General features: G+C 36.4%; 1 long non-coding RNA gene across 1 annotated transcript; it reads right to left on the minus strand.

Moving 5' to 3' along the window:
- Positions 1-1158: 1158 nt before the first annotated feature.
- LOC145549809 (uncharacterized) lies at positions 1159-3518 on the minus strand. The gene is made up of 3 exons (XR_014085663.1): positions 3403-3518; positions 1325-2883; positions 1159-1221 (listed from the first exon to the last, which is right to left on the minus strand). It is a non-coding gene; the product is annotated as an uncharacterized LOC145549809 (long non-coding RNA).
- Between the last annotated feature and the right edge of the window lie 9007 nt (positions 3519-12525).

Here is a 12525-nt window from a genome sequence, read left to right on the forward strand (position 1 = left end):
TATCTTAGCATCTTTGCATCTTAAAGATGGGAAAATCAATAGTGTCAATGATTCAAAAACATTCTTACCATCATTCAGTGGAAAAAAAGAAGGCAGTTTTAGGACTGACTGTTCATTCTCCAAAGAAATCCCTTCCTTAATGACTGTACCCATGTGTGTCCACTCTACGCTTTTGACCAAACCAAAACTGAGTTCTTCAGGAGGAGGGCCACAGGTTACTGTCATTTCTTCCCCAGCAAATACAGTCGTGGTGTTAACTTCTTCGTCTTTACATAAGCAAAATATTAGAAAATAATTAGACGATCCTCATTACATGCAGGTAATTTATTAGAAGACTACAGAAGAAGACATTCTCCAGTTTACTTACCAACAAATTCCACTGGGTATGATTCTGCCAGGCGCTTTAACATTTCCTCTTTTGCTAATTTAACTTGTGAAACATCACCTGAAGAGGCAGTGAGGGTGTAGTAAGCGATGGTACTTCCACTCCTTCAAACAACAGAGATGTTAGAAACAATTAGGATAAACATTCAATATTAATATTTATATCCTCCAAAAATGAATGGGGGCTATTGCTTTTAAAATAAAAAACTACAATGTTAATTTTGTATAATCCCTGAAAAATGCTCTTGTATGCTAGAAGGAAAGCTAACTGCTTGGATTCTTGCTGTATCCTTTTTACTTGAAGAAATTTCAAATTCGATTCACACATAGTTTATAATCAACATTTTTGGTAATAAATCAACCAATGATCAACAGATCAATGTGAGTACACATTTGAAAAGCTGCGGAGGTGCACCGTTCAAATCCGTCCTTTCTGCTCCTACGTTTGACAAACCGTTTCACAAGCCTGTGAACTTGTCTTACTAATGATTTATATGTAAATTGTGAAATGCTCTGAATGACAATATTTAGCCTACATGTGTTTGGTATGAAACTAATGGCATATCTGGAAATGTTACTATATCTTATATTTCAACTTATATAGTACTTTATATACATGAAATATTGTTTCCACAGATGACCACTCTGAATGGCTTTATTTGGAAAGTTTTGACAAATTTCAAAACTGTTAAGTTTGTGCAATATTATGTGCATATGTATGTGTACACATGTGTCCAAACATGCATATTTCAAATGTATATAAAAACACACAAACCTGAAGGTCAAACTCTGGACTGTACATGTTTTTGACACAAACTCCTGACAGTTGTTTTTAGCCTGTTTAAGACAAAAAGAAAGTCACAAATAAAAATGTCTGTCTTTATCTAGAAATTCTTCAGTAGGGTTACAACAATAAAGATGGATATAAATTAATACTTACCGCACCACAGACATCTTGATAAACTTTACTGGATAGATCATTGTATGAGTCATCAAAATCCATGTTAATTGTGAAGGTTCCATTAACCTGTATTAGCGCTGTGTTTACCATTCCTGCTGAGGTTGAAACTGCTAATTTGGTATTTATCATGGGTCCTAATGAAAATGCACGTATTGATGTCATTATTTCTGATTTAGGTGCATTTGAAGTTGTCTCAACTACTGTTTTTTTTGTGGTTGCTTTTGCCATTGTGGTGTCAGGTATTATTTCCTGTCTGGTTGCATGTGTTACTGTTGACGTTAGTGTACTATCTGATGTAACTATATCTACCACTGTATTATTAACTGCTATTGGTGTTGTGGTTACATTGGTCAGTATTGACTTACGTATTTGTTGTGAAGTTGCATTTGACATTGTTGCGTTTAGGGTTAGTCCCTGTGATGTGTTTTGACTTTGGTCTATTGTGGTTTTATTTGTCACTCTTGTGCTCAGGTCCATTCCTGATGAGGCTGCATCTGTTAGTCTAGTATTCAGTGTTGTTTCTGATGAATATGTGTGTGTGTCTGTCATGGTTGGGGTTGTTTCTGGTGAAGTTGCATTTGCATTTGCATTCGACATTGTTGTGTTTAGAGTTGTTCCCAGTGCAGTTGCATGTGTTACAGCTGAACTTGGCATTATTTCTGGTGTAACTGCATGTGTCACTGTTGTATCACTACCTGTGTTTCTTGTGGTTTCATTTGTCACTCTTTTGCTCAGGCCCATTCCTGGTGAGGTTGCATCTATTGATCTTGTTGTCATTACTGTTTCTGTTGAATATGTGTCTGTGTCTGTCGTGGTTGGGGTTGTTTCTGGTGAGGTTGCATGTGCTACTGTTTTGTTTACCATTGTGTCTGGTACAGATGCATTTGACGTTGTCTCCACTACTTGTGTTGTGGTTACACCTGTCGTTATGTCAGGTATTATGTCTGTTGAAGTTTCATTTGGCGTTGTTGTGTTTAGGGTTATTCCCTGTCTGGTTGCATGCGTTACTGTTTCTGGTGTAACTGCATCTACCACTGTTGTCTCAACGGTGATTTTTGCTGTGGTTACGTTTGTCACCGTTCCTGGTGTGTTTGTATCTAGTAATCCCATATTTAGAGTTCTTCCTGTAGAATATTCATCTGTTTCTGTGTTTCCCAGTGTCTCTGCTGTAGCTGCACTTGAAGTTGCCTCAACTGCTATTTGTGTTGTGGTTACATTTGTCATTGTTGTGTGAAGATGTTTTTTACTAAAAGCAACTATTGTGTCTTGACTTGGTTCTAGCGTGGTTACATTTGATGTTGTGTTTGGTACTATTAATAACTTGCTAACATCTCCAACTGTTGTGTCTTTTGCTCTTTCTGATGTGGTTTCATTCATCACTAGCATATCTGGTGTTACACCAGTGGCCAGTTTTCTATCTTGTATTATTTGAGTTGTTGCTGTTTCCATGGCTTCAGCAGTTTGCACTTCTTTTGACAATGTTGTGTTTGTAACTTTATTCTCTGGAGTTGAATAATTTATTGGTGGTGTTGATGTCACTGTGAAAAAAAAATCAAAGAACATTAAGTAAAAAAAAAAAACAATACATTTTAAAAGCTAACCGAAGGAATTAATTGTTTTTAAGGATTTGAGAGCAGAAATATTTCAATGATAAATCAATAAAATACAATATCTTTCACACATAGTGTGAAAACTGAAAAGCTGAATTATTGTTTCTGCTGTGCAACTTCAGACATCCAAATTCTCCAGATTGTCACCTGTTCACAATTACGTTTTTTTTTTTTCATTTTACATCCACATACAAATTTACTTAGATCTATCACATTATCACATACAATCCAAAGAAAACACACTAAACTTGGAGCTTTAAAGTGACAAAATAAAAGTTTGTTATGTAAAATATGTTTTTATGACATAATCTGCACATGAAACATCAGAATTTATGAAAATCTGCAGGTTTTTACTGATGCAACTAGAAGATGAACCTGTTTGCTGAAACAAACTCTAAGCTCTGTTCATCTGTTGAGCTACAACTCAGATCTTCATGTTTTTCGTACCTGTGGGAGGTGGAGGAGTTGAATTGCACTTAGAGGCATCTGTGGAGTTAGAGAAGAAACAAAACTAAATGAAAGCAACAGATGTAGGATCATTAGGACTAGAGTCTGACATACATATTTGCATTTAAACAAGCAAGGTCAATGTAGCTGAGATTCCATTCCGAATGTTTGCTAAACTTTGTTGATATTCTGATAATGTCATCCTCCTGTCACTTCCTGTCGTCTTCTTCGTCTTTTCCACCAGTAGAAACATTCCGCTGTTGATCAGTGACTCATGATGTGAAAAAGTGTTTCCATTGCAGTTTTACAAAATACACAAATTTCAACATGACTGAAAAACTCACTCATCCTAATGCAAAACCTTTTCATAAAAAAATGTTTTTTTTGTGTGTTTTTTTCAAAATTGCTGTGTTTTCATTAAGCTAATTTATTTTCACAATTCCAATTTGCGCAAATATGGTCAATCGAACGCAACTATTGATCTTGGACAGATGTCTATTTGATTAACACTAACAACATTTATATATAAAAAAGACAAAAAAACAAAACATTATTCTTACTTGTTACAGGCTGACAGAACTCGTCATTGGGAGGAAGTCCATATAAACATGTACAGGTCTGATTGTTGCATGAGTTGGTGTTGTTGTTACACGTGTCACATGGCCAAGCAAAGCCGCTCTCACACTGACACTGGAGCCCATTAGCAGAGTTTGGATCACAGGCTGTTTCAAAAAAGACAGACGGTTTTTTAATTCTCATTTAATCTGATTCACAAGGTAAACCGCCTAAGTTACACTGTTACTTACCTGTGGTGAAGGACATCTCTTTCACTCCCACAGACTGAGAGAGGGCTAATGGGAAGGAGATGTTTTGCAGAGTACTTCTGAATGAGCTGAATATACTTAACGAAACACTAGAGGTTGGGATGAACAAGACAATGCCCACATTGATGTCCGCAGCGTCTGTGTGTGAGAGGTAAGAGGAGAGTTCATGAAGCTTGTTGATGAGAAACACTTTTCACATTAACAGGTTAACTTCAGGCGAGTCAAACTGCATGAACGTTAAGAGGCTCAGTTACTTTTAGAAACAAGACAAAACTGTGCATGAGTTCAGTATAGAGCTGAACAGATTTATTTCACACCAAATCATCGACTCTTGTTCTTAGGACACTTGGTAACCACTCTACCTGTGCGCTTAAGGTCATCATCTGTTTGCCCCCAATGTTCAACATCCAGGTGGAGTCTAGATGTTGCTTCAATTGTGTCATGGGAGACTTCTGATATGTTACCTGACCTAAGTGCGTTGATTAGAGACACAGCCATGGATGCATTTTAAGGCCACAGCACCAGAAAACATCTCTCTGGTTTGGCACCAAGGGAAAATCAAAAGAAATCAGCCAAGATATCAAAAGCAGAATTGATTGTGGAGAGTTGAATGATCCTTGGGAACAATTTCCAGATGCTTAAAGGTGCAGCATTAATCTGTTCAAACAATTACACCCAAATATATACATGATGGGAATGTCCAATCATCATACCACTCAAGAAGACAGGTTCTGGGTCCCAGAACCAGAAGACAGGTTCTGGGACACAGAACCTGTCTTCTTGAGTGGTATCCCAACTGTGAGGGGCTGCAGCATCATGTTGTGGTGCAGGAGGAACTGGGACACTGGTGTTACAGGTGTTGTTTACTCTTCTCCCAACTCCTACTTAACTTCTCCACCAGAGGGCAAATTTTCTAGAAGTCGTACATATTCAAATGTCAGCATATGCATTTTAAAACCAGCTCTAAACCTACCTGTTTGGCTGCTGTTCAGCTGGCAGAACTGACCATCAGCTGGCAGGTCATTAATGCAGCCACATGTGTCACCACACATGACGTCACACATTCCATATGCAATGCAGGTGTTATTAGACCAGGCAAAATTCTCCTCACACACACATTGGTACCCAGCTATGTTAGGTGAGCACACTGTGGGGAAAAAAACATAATGCAACACTTGCTGAAAGACTTCAAATGTGAATATATTAACTGAAAAGTACCTGTTGTGGTGTCCATACTGGAAATCTGACTTGTGCCGTTGATCAGTATGGGGAAGCTGAGGTTCTTCAGAAACAGTTCAAGAACCTCCAGCTCAGAAAGGCCCAACACAGCTTGGAACTCATAATCATTTGTTGGAGCTAGAGTGGAAACAGATACAGACATCAAAACCTTTATGTTGATTCTATAAGGCATATTTTATAAGTAAATAATGAACATTGTGTTTTGCAGTGACTCACCTTCTCTTTTCTCTCCCTCATGAAGTGGTGAGTTGATTTCCATCAAGTCCTGTAAAAATCATCTGATTAATCCAACTGTGAAGTCAACACTGATCAATAATTGTTTTTGGTATTATTCTGAGACAAAATATTTTTTGTGTATATTTTTAGGGGCCATGAAGCCTGGTAGTTTAATTTTCAGTGCTTACCTCATAGAGGGGTGTGGATCCCGTCTGGCTCTCAGTGTAGCAAATAACCAGAGGAATAAACCCAAACCACACTGCTTTAGGGAAAACCATTACTACTCTCCACTCTCCACCACTCTCACTAAGGAGAGAATAAAAATACAAATCATCATCATCATCATCATCATCATCATCATCATCATCATCATCATCATCATCATCATCATCATCATCATCATCATCAAAAAAAAAAAACATTTATCACTAACGACACAGTTTTTCACATTTTTCTTTTAAAGCTACAAAAAAGTAATCAATAAACGTGTAGAAAGAGAAAAGTGAGAAAAGCAAATGCAAAGTATTCTATTAATAGAGCATTTTTAACTGTTTTCCTTTTGGAATAGAGTTTAGAATAAAGCTCAAAGGTGAAGAGCAGAAAATGTTAAAGGTCATATTTAACTTGTCCTTCTGAACAGTTCAATCAAAAAGCCTTTTACATCTTTACCTTTCGCTCCTCGCTTATTAAAGATCTTACTTCCTGTACACTTTTAAAACTGTTTGATTTACAGAAACAAATGAACAGAACCATTGTCATTAACTGGTTCAACATGGCTGAATGAATTTGTATAAAAACTCCCATAACAGAATCTAGCTCTAGTGGATGACACATGTACTCATGGAAAATACTCCAGGAAGCTCACAAACGGTTCAGCGTCTCTGCATTGGAACATGAGCAGGAAATGGAATATTCAATTCTGACACAACTTCCTGACACAGCAACAGGTGTGTCTTATTTTACAGGCACAAAGGTGATTTTACAGTCTGCCAAGGGCTTAGGCAAAAAAAACAAAAAAACAATGAGTTAATTATTCCCTGAGATCTTGTCAAAACTAAATTAGTTACTAAATGGCTTAAGCTTACTAGAGAAAAGCTGATTACAAATAAAGTTTAATAATTAATTCGACAAATAACATCATCCTTATAGTAACATATATTATACAAAGCTCAGTCAGGTTTAAGTCCAGAATGTGGATTTAGTCTTTGGTGATTTAGTCTTTCTGTTAATCAGTGACTTGTAATTGTGATTATTTTTTGTGTTATTTAATTTAATTTTTTATTTTTTTAATTATTATGACTGTTACTATTTTCTCTCTTTTTCTCATGTGGACCTAGTTGTGTCTTTAATAAAGCTGACGATGATGATCATCATCATCATTTTATAGCAAATATTATGTTTCCTTCTTATGCAAAATTCTGATCAATTAAAATGACAAATTTCTCCAATTATCTCAAAGTTTTCTGCTAATACAACTTGGTGACTATAAAGAAGGCTGTGAGGTCTAAAGGTTTGTAAAAATCCATTTCCAGGGGAACGGTGGTTGCAGTTTGTCCTGTAACCGGTGGGTTGTCGGTTTGAATCCCCGTCTGTCTCATCCTTGGGAAAGACGCTTCACTCACATTGCCTGTTGGTGGTGGTGCCACAGCTTGGCAGCTGTGACAGCAATGTAGCTTGCCACCATAAGTGTGTGAATGTGTGTGTGAATGCATGAATGATTGGATATAGTGTGAAGCGGTTTGGAGTCCTGTGGATAGGTCCTGTCCATTCAAGTTCAGGCCATTTGAGGCACAAAGTGTCCACAGATCCCCAGTCTACCCAACATTTCACACATTTCTTGCCTATAAATTCTAGGACTTAGCAGGTAAATTTGGGTGGACAAAGTCTTATTAAGTAGGAGTTCTGTCCATCTAAGGTGGTAATGCCGTTGTTCTTACAATGAAAACAAGTTATTCAACTGGATAAGCTGAAGTAAACTTCTGTCCTCCCTTCTTACAGATGTCTTATTTTTCATTGGGGTCTTTGTTATTTGTTTTTGTCAATCTGGACACATAATGTCACTTCATTTTGTTAGACCTGCTCTCACTGACCTATTCGGCATGACGAACAGAAACCGGTGCTGCTAGCTGGAACAACATATTCCCTTTTTTGAACTGCTTCGTTTGACCTGGCGTCAAGGCCACCAACCATCCGCCTGCTTGCCTGAACTAGCAACACTACGCTGCACATAAATAAAGGATGTTATGTTCATAGGCATAGAAACATGGTTCACCTGCAGAGAGCTATTCGCGTGAGAGATTTCAGGTGAATTTGTTTTAATAATTTGCATCTCATAATACAACAGGCCTCTATATTTAGGGAAATGCAGATTTGTTGTACATGTAAGTAAAATGTCAGTTGAAATCAATATTGAACTATCAGGAAAAAATGTATACAAAGAAGTAGTGCTCATTGTAATGTCTGCAAACACTCTGAGAAGTATCTCTCATATCAACAATCTTATTCTGTGTATTTAGATTTTTTTTCCAATTCCTATTTTCAAAGATTTTGATCATTTCTAATTAACTTTTAACCATAATTGATTTGTCGTTTTATAACTGAACAGTCAACTGTCCATTGGAATGCAATGCCAAGCCAAGAGACAATAGTTTCCACAATGATTTTTAGATATTTGTGGTAGGAGTAAAACAATACTCTTTGTTTTCCCGTCAGCTGCATACAGTGATGTGGGTAGAATACTATGTGGTAAAGTGGCTCCTACGTCGTCCTCTCTACCAGACGTTGCAGAGTAACCACAGATCTCTGTTTGCTTTCTCAGAAAAAAGAGAAACCAATAATTTCATCTCAGAAAGAGTACATTTCTGGAATTATTCTCAGATATTCAAAATGCGTCACAATTGTTACCTTCACTGAGTACTAACCGACTCCAAAAAAGGGGAATCTGTTAACATTTTTTTTAGATTGTCTGCTTTCAGTATTTAATCACTTGTCTCCAGTAATGTTTCGTGTTGAAATGTATAAACCTAAAAATAAAATTCCAAAAAGAATTTGAAGAAAAGAAGAGCTGCTGTTATTTTAAAGAGATATTTTATTTTTGTTTGTTCTGAAAACAAAAAAATAATATATAGCTGGAGTTCAAATATGTAATCACTTCTTAAATACCAAGTTCCACTAAACATCATAAGGTGCTGTTGTAGTTACATGCTGTAAAAAGAGATTGTGAAATAAGATGATTACCTGTCACTCTGTCCTGGATCCAAAGAAGTTGTGTCAGAACTGAACATTACTTTTCCTGCTCACGTTCAAACACAAACACTTCCTGGAGTATTTCCCAGGAAGTCACACGCGTTATCTACCTCCAGCTCGTTCCCTGCTGTATTTCAGCATAGTTGTTCTTCTGATCCTATTTCAAGAGTTGAATTATTTTAAATTCAAATTCAATTCAAATTCAAAATTACTTTATTGATCCCAAAGGGAAAATAAAATAAATAAATTCTAAAGGAATTATGCGTAACTAAACAAATGTATACAAAAATGTCAAAAAATAATTACACAAAATAAAGTTGATATGGGGGCATGTTCACACTCTAACACGCTAAAGATTTTCAGCAGGATATTGTTAAGGAAGAATTTTTATATTACTGGTAAATTTAGCAAAACTCTGGCTCTGATACTTCCTTTTGATCCCGGGTTTTCTCGCGTGGCCACGTGCGGGGACAAAAACACAACAATGCGTGTTGACGTCACAGAATTACAGAATTTAATCCAATCAGAAGAAAATATAAGATAGTACAGGAAACTGAAGAAACACAGATACAAACATTGTTACCTGAGACAAGAAGACAAAGAAATATCAAGGACGTCCTTGGAGAAAGAGCTGGTGCAGAAGTAAAATAAATCAGCTTTTTTCTGAATTGTTTCCCTTGTGCACAAACTTTTATACCTGTAGGTGTGTTTACCTCTTTAATGTATTCAAATAAGGCGTATCTCTACTTGACCAATTGGAAGGCATCTCTGGCCCTTTTAAATTTTAGAAAAAGTCCCGCAGTTTGGTCGCAAGATCAAACACCTTTTGTTAAATAAGGTAGAAGCAGACTCTCCGAATTCATGGTGGTTTATGGCTTTCACAGATCAGTGTGAAAAGCTAGAACTTCCTACTGATTGTTTCCCAACAGACAAAGAGCAGATCAGAGATCTTGGCAAACAATCTGCTTTAACTACAGTAAAATATATCAATAGGTCAGAATATGTTATAAATTTTAAAACTATAATTATGGTATTTCAATCAAGTCATGATAAATTCTAAAACTAACTTATTTTAAATTTATTTTCTTAACAGTATCTGGCCTCCTGTGGCTCTACAGCCATCTGGGCAAAGAGAAACAGATGCAGGAACCTCACAGGTAGCTGTGAAATTCTGGTTTCTCTTCTGCTCTGCCAGGAACAAACCTTTAATTCTGTACTTTTAATTCAATGAAAAGTTCTCCAAAAATCCAATTTGTTCTTCTGCACTCAGCATCTCCAAAGTTTAGTCCTGATATCAAACCAAAAGCAATAGATAATAAACAGAAAATAATGAAGTACAATTCCTGTTTCTAATTAGGAATTAGAAACAAATAAGAATTAAGACATTCATTCACCATAAACCTAAGTATTTTCTAATACTAAACAAAACCTTTTCCTGTGACTCTAATATAGTCAGAAATAATACAATTTCAAATACATTCATCATTGACTAAATTAATTCTAAAACAAGATAATAGAATTTTCAGTCAAAACATGTTATTAATAACTAAGAAAAATGTCTTACAAATTAAATGTTAGTGATTTAAAACATTTTATGTTATATTCAGTTTTTGCACCATGTCAGATGTTAGTTCTGGAAGATTTCTCATCCTGGTTACGTGAACCGACCAAAGTTCCCTTTCTCACAGTAATTCAAGTGATAATGTCCTCCACCTTCCTGCATATGTTAATTTATGACCTCCTGTCTTTAATGATAAGACCCCAGGGGTCTGAGCCAAAATTCTCTTGCAGATTCTCTATTCTTCGGGTTTTAAATCACTCACACAAACCTGTTCAAACTTAAGAAATTTGTTCTAAAAGGTTTAAACTGTGTTAAACACTCAAAATAATAATTTTTCTCAACAATATCAAAATGTTTACTACTGGTTTTGAAGAGGCAGTATTATGTATTTTCCTGACCCATAGTGACATTTGTAACGTAATCAAGTAACTATGTTACCTTCAGTTGTTATAAAAATGCTGACTATATCAAATATGACTTAAAAGAAATTCGACATCACTCATTAATGGGTTGAAATTGGACCTCTGCCTCTTTTAACTTTCACGCGGTCTTAAGAGATGGGGTCCAATGGACTCTGCAAGTTTTATACCCTAATGGCGATCAGGTGGGGTCGCACTGCATGCACTTTTACAAAGTTTATTTTTTGTGTAGTTTCAGGGTCTGACATCTGTCCTGCTCCACCTGAGTGTCACGCTAAAAGACCGCACCTTCAGCATGTCATCATCTTTCTCCATTAAGCCTTTACAGGCGTTTCACTGAGAAGTAGCTTCTCGATTAATTTTTACCCAGAAATCACATGGGCAAAAACCGTTAGTGAAACGGTCACTGGGACTGACTAGTATGTATTTCATTGAGGGAAACCTGGAATGCGGCGTTCATAACAAACACGTATGTTCATCTGTTCTACAAGCTAGCAAACAACCGTACTGATTAAATAACATAAAAGTCAAGCAGTTCCCTAAAAGTCCAACAGATGGCAGTAATGCGCCATGCAAAACAAAACACCCACAGTTTACAGGACACACTTCCTGCTAAAGAGCCCCCTGGTGGTTGAAGAAAAATCCACATATAAACCAGAAAATACAATATATGAAAAAAAATCTGAATGGTCTCTGGTATTGTTCGGGGGGCCGGACCAAATGTGGCGGCGGGCAGGATCTGGCCCGCAGGCCGTAGCTTGGGGACCACTGCTCTATGCCCACATACGATGCCGCTACTGCGCCTTCTGCTGGTGTGGATGTGGACGGCAATAATTAAATAAAATACATGTTATGTTGACTAAAAACTAGAGAGGACTGGAGAGTATTTTCATATAGCACTTATTACAAACGGCTACAATAACACCACATCAAATAAAGCGAACTTTAAAGTTTAGCTTATGTTTTCTGTTTTTGAATTGTTTACAGACTCTTCTGCGGCTTTTTACCAATTTTTAGTTGTAAGTCTTGGCTTAGACCATTTTTATACCAGTTTTTCTTGGTGTAGACTCAAACCAAATATATGAATGTCAATATCATGGTTACGATGTCAAAAAGGAAGTCTAAATAAAGCTCTTATGTTAAAATCAAGTATGTTACTCAGCTGGCTGGTGTACTACGATGTCTGGTCAAGTATTCTGGTCAAGGCATGCTCATGTAGTAGTATGTGTTGAAATGTCAACTGCACTGTAAAATAATTTTACCATATCAATATGAATCTTGCCATATTTCTATGATAAAATTTTGGCAACCGCAGCTGCTGGTATTGTACCGTAAATTAAAGACTTCTTTATTTTTAATTTTTACATTGTGGGCAAAGTTTTCAAGGAAGTTTTCAAGGTTTATAGAATTAGCTGTGATTTGTTTAAGGATGCTGTAAGTCCTTGAAAGTTTACTTTTTATTTTACTAGCACACATTATTTTTTATTGTGCAATAATGGACTGAAAAATCAGTTGTAAGTAGATTTAAATACCTTTTGATGAATTAATCAAGCACCTTTGATTATCAGTACCCCAACGGCTCGTGAGTCATTACAGGTGGATTTGATTGTTCAAATTC

This window comes from Poecilia reticulata, chromosome 21 (genome assembly GCF_904066995.2).
Source record: "Poecilia reticulata chromosome 21, P_reticulata-male-v2, whole genome shotgun sequence".
NCBI lineage: Eukaryota > Metazoa > Chordata > Actinopteri > Cyprinodontiformes > Poeciliidae > Poecilia > Poecilia reticulata.